The 20901-nt window shown below is 43.7% G+C and overlaps 2 protein-coding genes across 3 annotated transcripts in view; one reads left to right on the forward strand and one right to left on the reverse strand.

Moving 5' to 3' along the window:
• The window catches only part of LOC134949690 (uncharacterized), a 181469-nt gene that overhangs the window by 133519 nt on the left and 27049 nt on the right, over positions 1–20901 (reverse strand). The gene's annotated exons all lie outside the window — the stretch shown is intronic.
• Positions 1–20901, forward strand: part of LOC134949688 (uncharacterized) — a 75031-nt gene that overhangs the window by 14867 nt on the left and 39263 nt on the right. The window contains exon 2 of one of the 2 annotated variants that reach the window (XM_063938444.1): positions 12305–12401. The exons of the other annotated variant lie outside the window; for it this stretch is intronic. The gene's annotated coding sequence lies outside the window, so the exon portion shown is untranslated. The remainder of the gene's footprint in view (positions 1–12304; positions 12402–20901) is intronic. 2 annotated transcript variants of the gene reach the window in all.

Here is a 20901-nt window from a genome sequence, read left to right on the forward strand (position 1 = left end):
AACTACATGTAACACAGCCAGCACATACACTACACACCATATAATAGTCACATCTATACTATGTAACCCTGTAACTACATGTAACACAGCCAGCACATACACTACACACCATATAATAGTCACATCTATACTATGTAACACGGTAACTACATGTAACACAGCCAGTACATACACTACACACCATATAATAGTCACATCTATCCCATGTAACACTGTAACTACATGTAACACAGCCAGCACATACACTACACACCATATAATAGTCACATCTATACTATGTAACACTGTAACTACATGTAACACAGCCAGCACATACACTACACACCATATAATAGTCACATCTATACTATGTAACACTGTAACTACATGTAACACAGCCAGCACATACACTACACACCATATAATAGTCACATCTATACTATGTAACACTGTAACTACATGTAACACAGCCAGCACATACACTACACACCATATAATAGTCACATCTATACTATGTAACACTGTAACTACATGTAACACAGCCAGCACATACACTACACACCATATAATAGTCACATCTATACTATGTAACACTGTAACTACATGTAACACAGCCAGTACATACACTACACACCATATAATAGTCACATCTATCCCTGTATAACACTGTAACTACATGTAACACAGCCAGCACATACACTACACACCATATAATAGTCACATCTATACTATGTAACACTGTAACTACATGTAACACAGCCAGCACATACACTACACACCATATAATAGTCACATCTATACTATGTAACACTGTAACTACATGTAACACAGCCAGCACATACACTACACACCATATAATAGTCACATCTATACTATGTAACACTGTAACTACATGTAACACAGCCAGCACATACACTACACACCATATAATAGTCACATCTATACTATGTAACACTGTAACAACATGTAACACAGCCAGCACATACACTACACACCATATAATAGTCACATCTATACTATGTAACACTGTAACTACATGTAACACAGCCAGCACATACACTACACACCATATAATAGTCACATCTATACTATGTAACACTGTAACTACATGTAACACAGCCAGCACATACACTACACACCATATAATAGTCACATCTATACTATGTAACACTGTAACTACATGTAACACAGCCAGTACATACACTACACACCATATAATAGTCACATCTATCCCTGTATAACACTGTAACTACATGTAACACAGCCAGCACATACACTACACACCATATAATAGTCACATCTATACTATGTAACACTGTAACTACATGTAACACAGCCAGCACATACACTACACACCATATAATAGTCACATCTATACTATGTAACACTGTAACTACATGTAACACAGCCAGTACATACACTACACACCATATAATAGTCACATCTATCCCTGTATAACACTGTAACTACATGTAACACAGCCAGCACATACACTACACACCATATAATAGTCACATCTATACTATGTAACACTGTAACTACATGTAACACAGCCAGCACATACACTACACACCATATAATAGTCACATCTATCCTATGTAACACTGTAACTACATGTAACACAGCCAGCACATACACTACACACCATATAATAGTCACATCTATACTATGTAACACTGTAACTACATGTAACACAGCCAGCACATACACTACACACCATATAATAGTCACATCTATACTATGTAACACGGTAACTACATGTAACACAGCCAGCACATACACTACACACCATATAATAGTCACATCTATACAATGTAACACTGTAACTACATGTAACACAGCCAGCACATACACTACACACCATATAATAGTCACATCTATACTATGTAACACTGTAACTACATGTAACACAGCCAGCACATACACTACACACCATATAATAGTCACATCTATACTATGTAACACTGTAACTACATGTGACACAGCCAGCACATACACTACACACCATATAATAGTCACATCTATCCCTATGTAACACTGTAACTACATGTAACACAGCCAGCACATACACTACACACCATATAATAGTCACATCTATCCCTATGTAACACTGTAACTACATGTAACACAGCCAGCACATACACTACACACCATATAATAGTCACATCTATACTATGTAACACTGTAACTACATGTAACACAGCCAGCACATACACTACACACCATATAATAGTCACATCTATACTATGTAACACTGTAACTACATGTAACACAGCCAGCACATACACTACACACCATATAATAGTCACATCTATACTATGTAACACTGTAACTACATGTAACACAGCCAGCATATACACTACACACCATATAATAGTCACATCTATACTATGTAACACTGTAACTACATGTAACACAGCCAGCACATACACTACACACCATATAATAGTCACATCTATACTATGTAACACTGTAACTACATGTAACACAGCCAGCACATACACTACACACCATATAATAGTCACATCTATACTATGTAACACTGTAACTACATGTAACACAGCCAGCACATACACCACACACCATATAATAGTCACATCTATACTATGTAACACTGTAACTACATGTAACACAGCCAGCACATACACTACACACCATATAATAGTCACATCTATACTATGTAACACTGTAACTACATGTAACACAGCCAGCACATACACCACACACCATATAATAGTCACATCTATACTATGTAACACTGTAACTACATGTAACACAGCCAGCACATACACTACACACCATATAATAGTCACATCTATACTATGTAACACTGTAACTACATGTAACACAGTCAGCACATACACTACACACCATATAATAGTCACATCTATCCCTATGTCACACTGTAACTACATGTAACACAGCCAGCACATACACTACACACCATATAATAGTCACATCTATACTATGTAACACTGTAACTACATGTAACACAGCCAGCACATACACTACACACCATATAATAGTCACATCTATACTATGTAACACTGTAACTACATGTAACACAGCCAGCACATACACTACACACCATATAATAGTCACATCTATACTATGTAACACTGTAACTACATGTAACACAGCCAGCATATACACTACACACCATATAATAGTCACATCTATACTATGTAACACTGTAACTACATGTAACACAGCCAGCACATACACTACACACCATATAATAGTCACATCTATACTATGTAACACTGTAACTACATGTAACACAGCCAGCACATACACTACACACCATATAATAGTCACATCTATACTATGTAACACTGTAACTACATGTAACACAGTCAGCACATACACTACACACCATATAATAGTCACATCTATACTATGTAACACGGTAACTACATGTAACACAGCCAGCACATACACAACACACCATATAATAGTCACATCTATCCCTATGTAACACTGTAACTACATGTAACACAGCCAGCACATACACTACACACCATATAATAGTCACATCTATACTATGTAACACTGTAACTACATGTAACACAGCCAGTACATACACTACACACCATATAATAGTCACATCTATACTATGTAACACTGTAACTACATGTAACACAGCCAGCACATACACTACACACCATATAATAGTCACATCTATACTATGTAACACTGTAACTACATGTAACACAGCCAGCACATACACTACACACCATATAATAGTCACATCTATCCCTATGTAACACTGTAACTACATGTAACACAGCCAGCACATACACTACACACCATATAATAGTCACATCTATCCCTATGTAACACTGTAACTACATGTAACACAGCCAGCACATACACTACACACCATATAATAGTCACATCTATACTATGTAACACTGTAACTACATGTAACACAGCCAGCACATACACTATACACCATATAATAGTCACATCTATACTATGTAACACTGTAACTACATGTAACACAGCCAGCACATACACTACACACCATATAATAGTCACATCTATACAATGTAACACTGTAACTACATGTAACACAGCCAGCACATACACTACACACCATATAATAGTCACATCTATACTATGTAACACTGTAACTACATGTAACACAGCCAGCACATACACTACACACCATATAATAGTCACATCTATACTATGTAACACTGTAACTACATGTAACACAGCCAGCACATACACTACACACCATATAATAGTCACATCTATACTATGTAACACTGTAACTACATGTAACACAGCCAGTACATACACTACACACCATATAATAGTCACATCTATCCCTGTATAACACTGTAACTACATGTAACACAGCCAGCACATACACTACACCCCATATAATAGTCACATCTATACTATGTAACACTGTAACTACATGTAACACAGCCAGCACATACACTACACACCATATAATAGTCACATCTATACTATGTAACACTGTAACTACATGTAACACAGCCAGCACATACACTACACACCATATAATAGTCACATCTATACTATGTAACACTGTAACTACATGTAACACAGCCAGCACATACACTACACACCATATAATAGTCACATCTATACTATGTAACACTGTAACTACATGTAACACAGCCAGCACATACACTACACACCATATAATAGTCACATCTATACTATGTAACACTGTAACTACATGTAACACAGCCAGCACATACACTACACACCATATAATAGTCACATCTATACTATGTAACACTGTAACTACATGTGACACAGCCAGCACATACACTACACACCATATAATAGTCACATTTATACTATGAACACTGTAACTACATGTAACACAGCCAGCACATACACTACACACCATATAATAGTCACATCTATACTATGTAACACTGTAACTACATGTAACACAGCCAGCACATACACTACACACCACATAACAGTCACATCTATACTATGTAATACTGTAACTACATGTAACACAGCCAGCACATACACTACACACCATAATCTAGTCACATCTATACTATGTAACACGGTAACTACATGTAACACAGCCAGCACATACACTACACACCATATAATAGTCACATCTATACTATGTAACCCTGTAACTACATGTAACACAGCCAGCACATACACTACACACCATATAATAGTCACATCTATACTATGTAACACGGTAACTACATGTAACACAGCCAGTACATACACTACACACCATATAATAGTCACATCTATCCCATGTAACACTGTAACTACATGTAACACAGCCAGCACATACACTACACACCATATAATAGTCACATCTATACTATGTAACACTGTAACTACATGTAACACAGCCAGCACATACACTACACACCATATAATAGTCACATCTATACTATGTAACACTGTAACTACATGTAACACAGCCAGCACATACACTACACACCATATAATAGTCACATCTATACTATGTAACACTGTAACTACATGTAACACAGCCAGCACATACACTACACACCATATAATAGTCACATCTATACTATGTAACACTGTAACTACATGTAACACAGCCAGCACATACACTACACACCATATAATAGTCACATCTATACTATGTAACACTGTAACTACATGTGACACAGCCAGCACATACACTACACACCATATAATAGTCACATTTATACTATGAACACTGTAACTACATGTAACACAGCCAGCACATACACTACACACCATATAATAGTCACATCTATACTATGTAACACTGTAACTACATGTAACACAGCCAGCACATACACTACACACCACATAACAGTCACATCTATACTATGTAATACTGTAACTACATGTAACACAGCCAGCACATACACTACACACCATAATCTAGTCACATCTATACTATGTAACACGGTAACTACATGTAACACAGCCAGCACATACACTACACACCATATAATAGTCACATCTATACTATGTAACCCTGTAACTACATGTAACACAGCCAGCACATACACTACACACCATATAATAGTCACATCTATACTATGTAACACGGTAACTACATGTAACACAGCCAGTACATACACTACACACCATATAATAGTCACATCTATCCCATGTAACACTGTAACTACATGTAACACAGCCAGCACATACACTACACACCATATAATAGTCACATCTATACTATGTAACACTGTAACTACATGTAACACAGCCAGCACATACACTACACACCATATAATAGTCACATCTATACTATGTAACACTGTAACTACATGTAACACAGCCAGCACATACACTACACACCATATAATAGTCACATCTATACTATGTAACACTGTAACTACATGTAACACAGCCAGCACATACACTACACACCATATAATAGTCACATCTATACTATGTAACACTGTAACTACATGTAACACAGCCAGCACATACACTACACACCATATAATAGTCACATCTATACTATGTAACACTGTAACTACATGTAACACAGCCAGTACATACACTACACACCATATAATAGTCACATCTATCCCTGTATAACACTGTAACTACATGTAACACAGCCAGCACATACACTACACACCATATAATAGTCACATCTATACTATGTAACACTGTAACTACATGTAACACAGCCAGCACATACACTACACACCATATAATAGTCACATCTATACTATGTAACACTGTAACTACATGTAACACAGCCAGCACATACACTACACACCATATAATAGTCACATCTATACTATGTAACACTGTAACTACATGTGACACAGCCAGCACATACACTACACACCATATAATAGTCACATTTATACTATGAACACTGTAACTACATGTAACACAGCCAGCACATACACTACACACCATATAATAGTCACATCTATACTATGTAACACTGTAACTACATGTAACACAGCCAGCACATACACTACACACCATATAATAGTCACATCTATACTATAACACTGTAACTACATGTAACACAGCCAGCACATACACTACACACCATATAATAGTCACATCTATACTATGTAACACTGTAACTACATGTAACACAGCCAGCACATACACTACACACCATATAATAGTCACATCTATACTATAACACTGTAACTACATGTAACACAGCCAGCACATACACTACACACCATATAATAGTCACATCTATACTATGTAACACTGTAACTACATGTAACACAGCCAGCACATACACTACACACCATATAATAGTCACATCTATACTATGTAACACTGTAACTACATGTAACACAGCCAGCACATACACTACACACCATATAATAGTCACATCTATACTATGTAACACTGTAACTACATGTAACACAGCCAGCACATACACTACACACCATATAACAGTCACAACAATACTATGTAACACTGTAACTACATGTAACACAGGCACATACATTACACACCATATAATAGTCACATCTATACTATGTAACACGGTAACTACATGTAACACAGCCAGCACATACACTACACACCATATAATAGTCACATCTATACTATAACACTGTAACTACATGTAACACAGCCAGCACATACACTACACACCATATAATAGTCACATCTATACTATGTAACACTGTAACTACATGTAACACAGCCAGCACATACACTACACACCATATAATAGTCACATCTATACTATGTAACACTGTAACTACATGTAACACAGCCAGCACATACACTACACACCATATAACAGTCACATCTATACTATGTAACACTGTAACTACATGTAACACAGCCAGCATATACACTACACACCATATAATAGTCACATCTATACTATGTAACACTGTAACTACATGTAACACAGCCAGCACATACACTACACACCATATAATAGTCACATCTATACTATGTAACACTGTAACTACATGTAACACAGCCAGCACATACACTACACACCATATAATAGTCACATCTATACTATGTAACACTGTAACTACATGTAACACAGCCAGCACATACACCACACACCATATAATAGTCACATCTATACTATGTAACACTGTAACTACATGTAACACAGCCAGCACATACACTACACACCATATAATAGTCACATCTATACTATGTAACACTGTAACTACATGTAACACAGTCAGCACATACACTACACACCATATAATAGTCACATCTATCCCTATGTAACACTGTAACTACATGTAACACAGCCAGCACATACACTACACACCATATAATAGTCACATCTATACTATGTAACACTGTAACTACATGTAACACAGCCAGCACATACACTACACACCATATAATAGTCACATCTATACTATGTAACACGGTAACTACATGTAACACAGTCAGCACATACACCACACACCATATAATAGTCACATCTATACTATGTAACACTGTAACTACATGTAACACAGCCAGCACATACACTACACACCATATAATAGTCACATCTATACTATGTAACACTGTAACTACATGTAACACAGCCAGCACATACACCACACACCATATAATAGTCACATCTATACTATGTAACACTGTAACTACATGTAACACAGCCAGCACATACACTACACACCATATAATAGTCACATCTATACTATGTAACACTGTAACTACATGTAACACAGTCAGCACATACACTACACACCATATAATAGTCACATCTATCCCTATGTCACACTGTAACTACATGTAACACAGCCAGCACATACACTACACACCATATAATAGTCACATCTATACTATGTAACACTGTAACTACATGTAACACAGCCAGCACATACACTACACACCATATAATAGTCACATCTATACTATGTAACACTGTAACTACATGTAACACAGCCAGCACATACACTACACACCATATAATAGTCACATCTATACTATGTAACACTGTAACTACATGTAACACAGCCAGCATATACACTACACACCATATAATAGTCACATCTATACTATGTAACACTGTAACTACATGTAACACAGCCAGCACATACACTACACACCATATAATAGTCACATCTATACTATGTAACACTGTAACTACATGTAACACAGCCAGCACATACACTACACACCATATAATAGTCACATCTATACTATGTAACACTGTAACTACATGTAACACAGTCAGCACATACACTACACACCATATAATTGTCACATCTATACTATGTAACACGGTAACTACATGAACACAGCCAGCACATACACCACACACCATATAATAGTCACATCTATACTATGTAACACTGTAACTACATGTAACACAGCCAGCACATACACTACACACCATATAATAGTCACATCTATACTATGTAACACTGTAACTACATGTAACACAGTCAGCACATACACTACACACCATATAATAGTCACATCTATCCCTATGTAACACTGTAATTACATGTAACACAGCCAGCACATACACTACACACCATATAATAGTCACATCTATACTATGTAACACTGTAACTACATGTAACACAGCCAGCACATACACTACACACCATATAATAGTCACATCTATACTATGTAACACGGTAACTACATGTAACACAGTCAGCACATACACCACACACCATATAATAGTCACATCTATACTATGTAACACTGTAACTACATGTAACACAGCCAGCACATACACTACACACCATATAATAGTCACATCTATACTATGTAACACTGTAACTACATGTAACACAGCCAGCACATACACCACACACCATATAATAGTCACATCTATACTATGTAACACTGTAACTACATGTAACACAGCCAGCACATACACTACACACCATATAATAGTCACATCTATACTATGTAACACTGTAACTACATGTAACACAGTCAGCACATACACTACACACCATATAATAGTCACATCTATCCCTATGTCACACTGTAACTACATGTAACACAGCCAGCACATACACTACACACCATATAATAGTCACATCTATACTATGTAACACTGTAACTACATGTAACACAGCCAGCACATACACTACACACCATATAATAGTCACATCTATACTATGTAACACTGTAACTACATGTAACACAGCCAGCACATACACTACACACCATATAATAGTCACATCTATACTATGTAACACTGTAACTACATGTAACACAGCCAGCATATACACTACACACCATATAATAGTCACATCTATACTATGTAACACTGTAACTACATGTAACACAGCCAGCACATACACTACACACCATATAATAGTCACATCTATACTATGTAACACTGTAACTACATGTAACACAGCCAGCACATACACTACACACCATATAATAGTCACATCTATACTATGTAACACTGTAACTACATGTAACACAGTCAGCACATACACTACACACCATATAATAGTCACATCTATACTATGTAACACGGTAACTACATGTAACACAGCCAGCACATACACAACACACCATATAATAGTCACATCTATCCCTATGTAACACTGTAACTACATGTAACACAGCCAGCACATACACTACACACCATATAATAGTCACATCTATACTATGTAACACTGTAACTACATGTAACACAGCCAGTACATACACTACACACCATATAATAGTCACATCTATACTATGTAACACTGTAACTACATGTAACACAGCCAGCACATACACTACACACCATATAATAGTCACATCTATACTATGTAACACTGTAACTACATGTAACACAGCCAGCACATACACTACACACCATATAATAGTCACATCTATCCCTATGTAACACTGTAACTACATGTAACACAGCCAGCACATACACTACACACCATATAATAGTCACATCTATCCCTATGTAACACTGTAACTACATGTAACACAGCCAGCACATACACTACACACCATATAATAGTCACATCTATACTATGTAACACTGTAACTACATGTAACACAGCCAGCACATACACTATACACCATATAATAGTCACATCTATACTATGTAACACTGTAACTACATGTAACACAGCCAGCACATACATTACACACCATATAATAGTCACATCTATACTATGTAACACGGTAACTACATGTAACACAGCCAGCACATACACTACACACCATATAATAGTCACATCTATCCCTATGTAACACTGTAACTACATGTAACACAGCCAGCACATACACTACACACCATATAATAGTCACATCTATACTATGTAACACTGTAACTACATGTAACACAGCCAGCACATACACTACACACCATATAATAGTTACATCTATACTATGTAACACTGTAACTACATGTAACACAGCCAGCACATACACTACACACCATATAATAGTCACATCTATACTATGTAACACGGTAACTACATGTAACACAGCCAGCACATACACTATACACCATATAATAGTCACATCTCTACTATGTAACACGGTAACTACATGTAACACAGCCAGCACATACACTATACACCATATAATAGTCACATCTATACTATGTAACACTGTAACTACATGTAACACAGCCAGCACATACACTACACACCATATAATAGTCACATCTATACTATGTAACACTGTAACTACATGTAACACAGGCACATACACTACACACCATATAATAGTCACATCTATCCCTATGTAACACTGTAACTACATGTAACACAGCCAGCACATACACTACACACCATATAATAGTCACATCTATACTATGTAACACTGTAACTACATGTAACACAGGCACATACACTACACACCATATAATAGTCACATCTATACTATGTAACACTGTAACTACATGTAACACAGCCAGCACATACACTACACACCATATAATAGTCACATCTATACTATGTAACACTGTAACTACATGTAACACAGGCACATACACTACACACCATATAATAGTCACATCTATACTATGTAACACTGTAACTACATGTAATACAGCCAGCACATACACTACACACCATATAATAGTCACATCTATACTATGTAACACGGTAACTACATGTAACACAGCCAGCACATAGTCATTAGCACATGTGTCTGTTACTATTCTGCCATACAGTGTGATATACACAGAGCCGGTGCAGGAGGCAGGAGAGGTGGGAGGCAGCGTTGTGTCTCCACGTGTGTACACAGTAAGGGAGGCGTGCACTCAGTACAGTATGTTACTCACTGCTCCTGGGACACAAACACGCTGTACTGTACATACAGGGGCGGGTACTGTAGTGATATCATCACAGGACAGCGCTAATCTATCACATTATATAACATTCCACAGCTGTTACGAGGTATCGGGAAAATGTGGTGAAATAAGGATGCAGAGGAGGCTGAAGAAAGGGACGTTACCCCGTTACCCAGTGACAGAGCTGAAACAGGTGACGGTGAAGTCATTACAATGCAGTGGGCAGCATAAGATGTATAGCGTACTCCACGGACTGAGTATGACCTGAGGACACCGGTTATTTAGGAAGGATAAAGATGGTGAATGTGTCATGGATTGTAGAATATCCTATTTCAATAAAATAGTGAGGTCTAAGGGGGTAATTCAGACCTGATGGCTGGGCTGCGCTTTTTTGCTGCCCTACGATCAGATAGTCGCCGCCTACAGGTTGTGTATTTTCGCTGTGCAAGTGTGCGATCGCATGTGCAGCCGAGCTGCTAAAAATCAGTTTGTGCAGTCTTTGCGCAGCCCAGGACTTACTCTTCCAGCGCGTTTGACACCTGCTGATCGGGGCCGGACCCGCATCAGACACCCTCCCTCAAAACGCTTGGACGCACCTGCGTGTTTCCGATCACTCCCTGTAAATGGCCAATTGCCACACACAAACGCCCTCTTCCTGTCAATCACCTTGCGTACGCCCGTGCGAATGGATCCTTCGCACCATTCTGTCGCTGCCCGGCAATGCCCGTTGTAGTTGTCCGACACGTCTACGCATTGCGGTGCATACGCGTGCACAGTTTGGACTTGATCGGTGGGTTAGGATGAGAGATTACACTCTATAGGGGAGGGGAGACAGACAGGGGTGACACAGAGGAGAGACAGTGAGTGAGGAGCATAGAGCGGTGGGTTAGGATGAGAGATTACACTCTATAGGGGAGGGGAGACAGACAGGGGTGACACAGAGGAGAGACAGTGAGTGAGGAGCATAGAGCGGTGGGTTAGGATGAGAGATTACACTCTATAGGGGAGGGGAGACAGACAGGGGTGACACAGAGGAGAGACAGTGAGTGAGGAGCATAGAGCGGTGGGTTAGGATGAGAGCTTACACTCTATAGGGGAGGGGAGACAGACAGGGGTGACACAGAGGAGAGACAGTGAGTGAGAAGCATAGAGCGGTGGGTTAGGATGAGAGATTACACTCTATAGGGGAGGGGAGACAGACAGGGGTGACACAGAGGAGAGACAGTGAGTGAGGAGCATAGAGCGGTGGGTTAGGATGAGAGCTTACACTCTATAGGGGAGGGGAGACAGACAGGGGTGACACAGAGGAGAGACAGTGAGTGAGGAGCATAGAGCGGTGGGTTAGGATGAGAGATTACACTCTATAGGGGAGGGGAGACAGACAGGGGTGACACAGAGGAGAGACAGTGAGTGAGGAGCATAGAGCGGTGGGTTAGGATGAGAGCTTACACTCTATAGGGGAGGGACAGACAGGGGTGACACAGAGGAGAGACAGTGAGTGAGGAGCATAGAGCGGTGGGTTAGGATGAGAGCTTACACTCTATAGGGGAGGGACAGACAGGGGTGACACAGAGGAGACAGTGAGTGAGGAGCATAGAGCGGTGGGTTAGGATGAGAGATTACACTCTATAGGGGAGGGACAGACAGACAGGGGTGACACAGAGGAGAGACAGTGAGTGAGGAGCATAGAGCGGTGGGTTAGGATGAGAGATTACACTCTATAGGGCAGGGACAGACAGACAGGGGTGACACAGAGGAGAGACAGTGAGTGAGGAGCATAGAGCGGTGGGTTAGGATGAGAGCTTACACTCTATAGGGGAGGGACAGACAGACAGGGGTGACACAGAGGAGAGACAGTGAGTGAGGAGCATAGAGCAGTGGGTTAGGATGAGAGCTTACACTCTATAGGGGAGGGGAGACAGACAGGGGTGACACAGAGGAGAGACAGTGAGTGAGAAGCATAGAGCGGTGGGTTAGGATGAGAGATTACACTCTATAGGGGAGGGGAGACAGACAGGGGTGACACAGAGGAGAGACAGTGAGTGAGGAGCATAGAGCGGTGGGTTAGGATGAGAGCTTACACTCTATAGGGGAGGGGAGACAGACAGGGGTGACACAGAGGAGAGACAGTGAGTGAGGAGCATAGAGCGGTGGGTTAGGATGAGAGATTACACTCTATAGGGGAGGGGAGACAGACAGGGGTGACACAGAGGAGAGACAGTGAGTGAGGAGCATAGAGCGGTGGGTTAGGATGAGAGCTTACACTCTATAGGGGAGGGACAGACAGGGGTGACACAGAGGAGAGACAGTGAGTGAGGAGCATAGAGCGGTGGGTTAGGATGAGAGCTTACACTCTATAGGGGAGGGACAGACAGGGGTGACACAGAGGAGAGACAGTGAGTGAGGAGCATAGAGCGGTGGGTTAGGATGAGAGCTTACACTCTATAGGGGAGGTACAGACAGACAGGGGTGACACAGAGGAGAGACAGTGAGTGAGGAGCTTAGAGCGGTGGGTTAGGATGAGAGATTACACTCTATAGGGGAGGGGAGACAGACAGGGGTGACACAGGAGAGACAGTGAGTGAGGAGCATAGAGCGGTGGGTTAGGATGAGAGATTACACTCTATAGGGGAGGGACAGACAGACAGGGGTGACACAGAGGAGAGACAGTGAGTGAGGAGCATAGAGCGGTGGGTTAGGATGAGAGATTACACTCTATAGGGCAGGGACAGACAGACAGGGGTGACACAGAGGAGAGACAGTGAGTGAGGAGCATAGAGCGGTGGGTTAGGATGAGAGCTTACACTCTATAGGGGAGGGACAGACAGGCAGGGGTGACACAGAGGAGACAGTGAGTGAGGAGTATAGAGCGGTGGGTTAGGATGAGAGCTTACACTCTATAGGGGAGGGACAGACAGGCAGGGGTGACACAGAGGAGACAGTGAGTGAGGAGCATAGAGCGGTGGGATAGGATCAGAGCTTACACTCTATAGGGGAGGGACAGACAGACAGGGGTGACACAGAGGAGAGACAGTGAGTGAGGAGCATAGAGCGGTGGGTTAGGATGAGAGCTTACACTCTATAGGGGAGGGACAGACAGGCAGGGGTGACACAGAGGAGACAGTGAGTGAGGAGTATAGAGCGGTGGGTTAGGATGAGAGATTACACTCTATAGGGGAGGGACAGACAGACAGGGGTGACACAGAGGAGAGACAGTGAGTGAGGAGCATAGAGCGGTGGGTTAGGATGAGAGATTACACTCTATAGGTGAGGGACAGACAGACAGGGGTGACACAGAGGAGAGACAGTGAGTGAGGAGCATAGAGCGGTGGGTTAGGATGAGATTACACTCTATAGGGGAGGGACAGACAGACAGGGGTGACACAGAGAGGAGACAGTGAGTGAGGAGTATAGAGCGGTGGGTTAGGATGAGAGCTTACACTCTATAGGGGAGGGACAGACAGACAGGGGTGACACAGAGGAGAGACAGTGAGTGAGGAGCATAGAGCGGTGGGTCAGGATGAGAGCTTACACTCTATAGTGGAGGGACAGACAGACAGGGGTGACACAGAGGAGAGACAGTGAGTGAGGAGTATAGAGCGGTGGGTTAGGATCAGAGCTTACACTCTATAGGAGAGGGACAGACAGACAGGGGTGACACAGAGGAGAGAGACAGTGAGTGAGGAGCATAGAGCGGTGGGTCAGGATGAGAGCTTACACTCTATAGGGGAGGGACAGACAGACAGGGGTGACACAGAGGAGAGACAGTGAGTGAGGAGCATAGAGCGGTGGGTTAGGATGAGATTACACTCTATAGGGGAGGGACAGACAGACAGGGGTGACAGAGAGGAGACAGTGAGTGAGGAGTATAGAGCGGTGGGTTAGGATGAGAGCTTACACTCTATAGGGGAGGGACAGACAGACAGGGGTGACACAGAGGAGAGACAGTGAGTGAGGAGCATAGAGCGGTGGGTCAGGATGAGAGCTTACACTCTATAGGGGAGGGACAGACAGACAGGGGTGACACAGAGGAGAGACAGTGAGTGAGGAGCATAGAGCGGTGGGTTAGGATGAGAGATTACACTCTATAGGTGAGGGACAGACAGACAGGGGTGACACAGAGGAGAGACAGTGAGTGAGGAGCATAGAGCGGTGGGTTAGGATGAGATTACACTCTATAGGGGAGGGACAGACAGACAGGGGTGACACAGAGAGGAGACAGTGAGTGAGGAGTATAGAGCGGTGGGTTAGGATGAGAGCTTACACTCTATAGGGGAGGGACAGACAGACAGGGGTGACACAGAGGAGAGACAGTGAGTGAGGAGCATAGAGCGGTGGGTCAGGATGAGAGCTTACACTCTATAGTGGAGGGACAGACAGACAGGGGTGACACAGAGGAGAGACAGTGAGTGAGGAGTATAGAGCGGTGGGTTAGGATCAGAGCTTACACTCTATAGGAGAGGGACAGACAGACAGGGGTGACACAGAGGAGAGAGACAGTGAGTGAGGAGCATAGAGCGGTGGGTCAGGATGAGAGCTTACACTCTATAGGAGAGGGACAGACAGACAGGGGTGACACAGAGGAGAGAGACAGTGAGTGAGGAGCATAGAGCGGTGGGTCAGGATGAGAGCTTACACTCTATAGGGGAGGGACAGACAGACAGGGGTGACACAGAGGAGAGACAGTGAGTGAGGAGCATAGAGCGGTGGGTTAGGATGAGATTACACTCTATAGGGGAGGGACAGACAGACAGGGGTGACACAGAGGAGAGACGGTGAGTGAGTAGCATAGAGCGGTGGGTTAGGATGAGATTACACTCTATAGGGGAGGGACAGACAGACAGGGGTGACAGAGAGGAGACAGTGAGTGAGGAGTATAGAGCGGTGGGTTAGGATGAGAGCTTACACTCTATAGGGGAGGGACAGACAGACAGGGGTGACACAGAGGAGAGACAGTGAGTGAGGAGCATAGAGCGGTGGGTCAGGATGAGAGCTTACACTCTATAGGGGAGGGACAGACAGACAGGGGTGACACAGAGGAGAGACAGTGAGTGAGGAGCATAGAGCGGTGGGTTAGGATGAGATTACACTCTATAGGGGAGGGACAGACAGACAGGGGTGACAGAGAGGAGACAGTGAGTGAGGAGTATAGAGCGGTGGGTTAGGATGAGAGCTTACACTCTATAGGGGAGGGACAGACAGACAGGGGTGACACAGAGGAGAGACAGTGAGTGAGGAGCATAGAGCGGTGGGTCAGGATGAGAGCTTACACTCTATAGGGGAGGGACAGACAGACAGGGGTGACACAGAGGAGAGACAGTGAGTGAGGAGCATAGAGCGGTGGGTTAGGATGAGATTACACTCTATAGGGGAGGGACAGACAGACAGGGGTGACAGAGAGGAGACAGTGAGTGAGGAGTATAGAGCGGTGGGTTAGGATGAGAGCTTACACTCTATAGGGGAGGGACAGACAGACAGGGGTGACACAGAGGAGAGACAGTAAGTGAGGAGCATAGAGCGGTGGGTTAGGATGAGAGATTACACTCTATAGGGGAGGGGAGACAGACAGGGGTGACACAGAGGAGAGACAGTGAGTGAGGAGCATAGAGCGGTGGGTTAGGATGAGAGCTTACACTCTATAGGAGAGGGACAGACAGACAGGGGTGACAGAGAAGAGACAGTGAGTGAGGAGCATAGAGCGGTGGGTTAGGATGAGAGCTTACACTCTATAGGAGAGGGACAGACAGACAGGGGTGACAGAGAAGAGACAGTGAGTGAGGAGCATAGAGCGGTGGGATAGGATCAGAGCTTACACTCTATAGGGGAGGGACAGACAGACAGGGGTGACACAGAGGAGACAGTGAGTGAGGAGCATAGAGCGGTGGGTTAGGATGAGAGCTTACACTCTATAGGGGAGGGACAGACAGACAGGGGTGACACAGAGGAGACAGTGAGTGAGGAGCATAGAGCGGTGGGTTAGGATGAGAGATTACACTCTATAGGGGAGGGGCAGACAGACAGGAGTGACACAGAGGGGAGACAGTGAGTGAGGAGCATAGAGCGGTGGGTTAGGATGAGAGCTTACACTCTATAGGGGAGGGACAGACAGGGGTGACACAGAGGAGAGAGACAGTGAGTGAGGCGCATAGAGCGGTGGGTTAGGACGAGAGCTTACACTCTATAGGGGAGGGACAGACAGACAGGGGTGACACAGAGGGGAGACAGTGAGTGAGGAGCATAGAGCGGTGGGTTAGGATGAGAGATTACACTCTATAGGGGAGGGACAGACAGACAGGGGTGACACAGAGGAGAGACAGTGAGTGAGGAGCATAGAGCGGTGGGTTAGGATGAGAGCTTACACTCTATAGGGGAGGGACAGACAGGGGTGACACAGAGGAGAGAGACAGTGAGTGAGGCGCATAGAGCGGTGGGTTAGGATGAGAGCTTACACTCTATAGGGGAGGGACAGACAGGGGTGACACAGAGGAGAGACAGTGAGTGAGGAGCATAGAGCGGTGGGTTAGGATGAGAGATTACACTCTATAGGGGAGGGACAGACAGACAGGGGTGACACAGGAGAGACAGTGAGTGAGGAGCATAGAGCGGTGGGTTAGGATGAGAGCTTACACTCTATAGGAGAGGGACAGACAGACAGGGGTGACAGAGAAGAGACAGTGAGTGAGGAGCATAGAGCGGTGGGATAGGATCAGAGCTTACACTCTATAGGGGAGGGACAGACAGGGGTGACACAGAGGAGACAGTGAGTGAGGAGCATAGAGCGGTGGGTTAGGATGAGAGCTTACACTCTATAGGAGAGGGACAGACAGACAGGGGTGACAGAGAAGAGACAGTGAGTGAGGAGCATAGAGCGGTGGGATAGGATCAGAGCTTACACTCTATAGGAGAGGGACAGACAGACAGGGGTGACAGAGAAGAGACAGTGAGTGAGGAGCATAGAGCGGTGGGTTAGGATGAGAGCTTACACTCTATAGGGGAGGGACAGACAGACAGGGGTGACACAGAGGAGAGACAGTGAGTGAGGAGCATAGAGCGGTGGGTTAGGATGAGAGCTTACACTCTATAGGGGAGGAGAAGACAGACAGGGGTGACACAGAGGAGAGACAGTGAGTGAGGAGCATAGAGCGGTGGGTTAGGATGAGAGCTTACACTCTATAGGGGAGGGACAGACAGGGGTGACACAGGGGTGACACAGTGAGTGAGGAGTATAGAGCGATGGGTTAGGATGAGAGCTTACACTCTATAGGGGAGGGACAGACAGACAGGGGTGACACAGAGGAGAGACAGTGAGTGAGGAGCATAGAGCGGTGGGTTAGGATGAGAGCTTACACTCTATAGGGGAGGGACAGACAGACAGGGGTGACACAGAGGAGAGACAGTGAGTGAGGAGCATAGAGCGGTGGGTTAGGATGAGAGCTTACACTCTATAGGGGAGGGACAGACAGGGGTGACACAGAGGAGAGACAGTGAGTGAGGAGCATAGAGCGGTGGGTTAGGATGAGAGCTTACACTCTATAGGGGAGGGACAGACAGGGGTGACACAGAGGAGAGACAGTGAGTGAGGAGCATAGAGCGGTGGGTTAGGATGAGAGCTTACACTCTATAGGGGAGGGACAGACAGGGGTGACACAGGGGTGACACAGTGAGTGAGGAGTATAGAGCGATGGGTTAGGATGAGAGCTTACACTCTATAGGGGAGGGGAGACAGACAGGGGTGACACAGAGGAGAGACAGTGAGTGAGGAGCATAGAGCGGTAGGTTAGGATGAGAGCTCACACTCTATAGGGGAGGGGCAGACAGACAGGGGTGACACAGAGGAGAGACAGTGAGTGAGGAGCATAGAGCGGTGGGTTAGGATGAGAGCTCACACTCTATAGGGGAGGGACAGACAGACAGGGGTGACACAGAAGAGAGACAGTGAGTGAGGAGCATAGAGCAGTGGGTTAGGATGAGAGCTTACACTCTATAGGGGAGGGACAGACAGGGGTGACACAGAGGAGAGAGACAGTGAGTGAGGAGCATAGAGCGGTGGGTTAGGATGAGAGATTACACTCTATTGGGGAGGGACAGACAGACAGGGGTGACACAGAGGAGAGACAGTGAGTGAGGAGCATAGAGCGGTGGGTTAGGATGAGAGATTACACTCTATAGGGGAGGGACAGACAGACAGGGGTGACACAGAGGAGAGAGACAGTGAGTGAGGAGCATAGAGCGGTGGGTTAGGATGAGAGATTACACTCTATTGGGGAGGGACAGACAGACAGGGGTGACACAGAGGAGAGACAGTGAGCGAGGAGCATAGAGCAGTGGGTTAGGATGAGAGCTTACACTCTATAGGGGAGGGACAGACAGGCAGGGGTGACACAGAGGAGAGACAGTGAGTGAGGAGCATAGAGCAGTGGGTTAGGATGAGATTACACTCTATAGGGGAGGGACAGACAGACAGGGGTGACACAGAGGAGAGACAGTGAGTGAGGAGCATAGAGCGGAGGGTTAGGATGAGAGCTTACACTCTATAGGGGAGGGACAGACAGACAGGGGTGACACAGAGGAGAGACAGTGAGTGAGGAGCATAGAGCGGTGGGTTAGGATGAGATTACACTCTATAGGGGAGGGACAGACAGACAGGGGTGACACAGAGGACAGTGAGTGAGAAGCATAGAGCGGTGGGTTAG

This window comes from Pseudophryne corroboree, chromosome 8 (assembly GCF_028390025.1).
Source record: "Pseudophryne corroboree isolate aPseCor3 chromosome 8, aPseCor3.hap2, whole genome shotgun sequence".
NCBI classification, from domain to species: Eukaryota; Metazoa; Chordata; class Amphibia; order Anura; family Myobatrachidae; genus Pseudophryne; species Pseudophryne corroboree.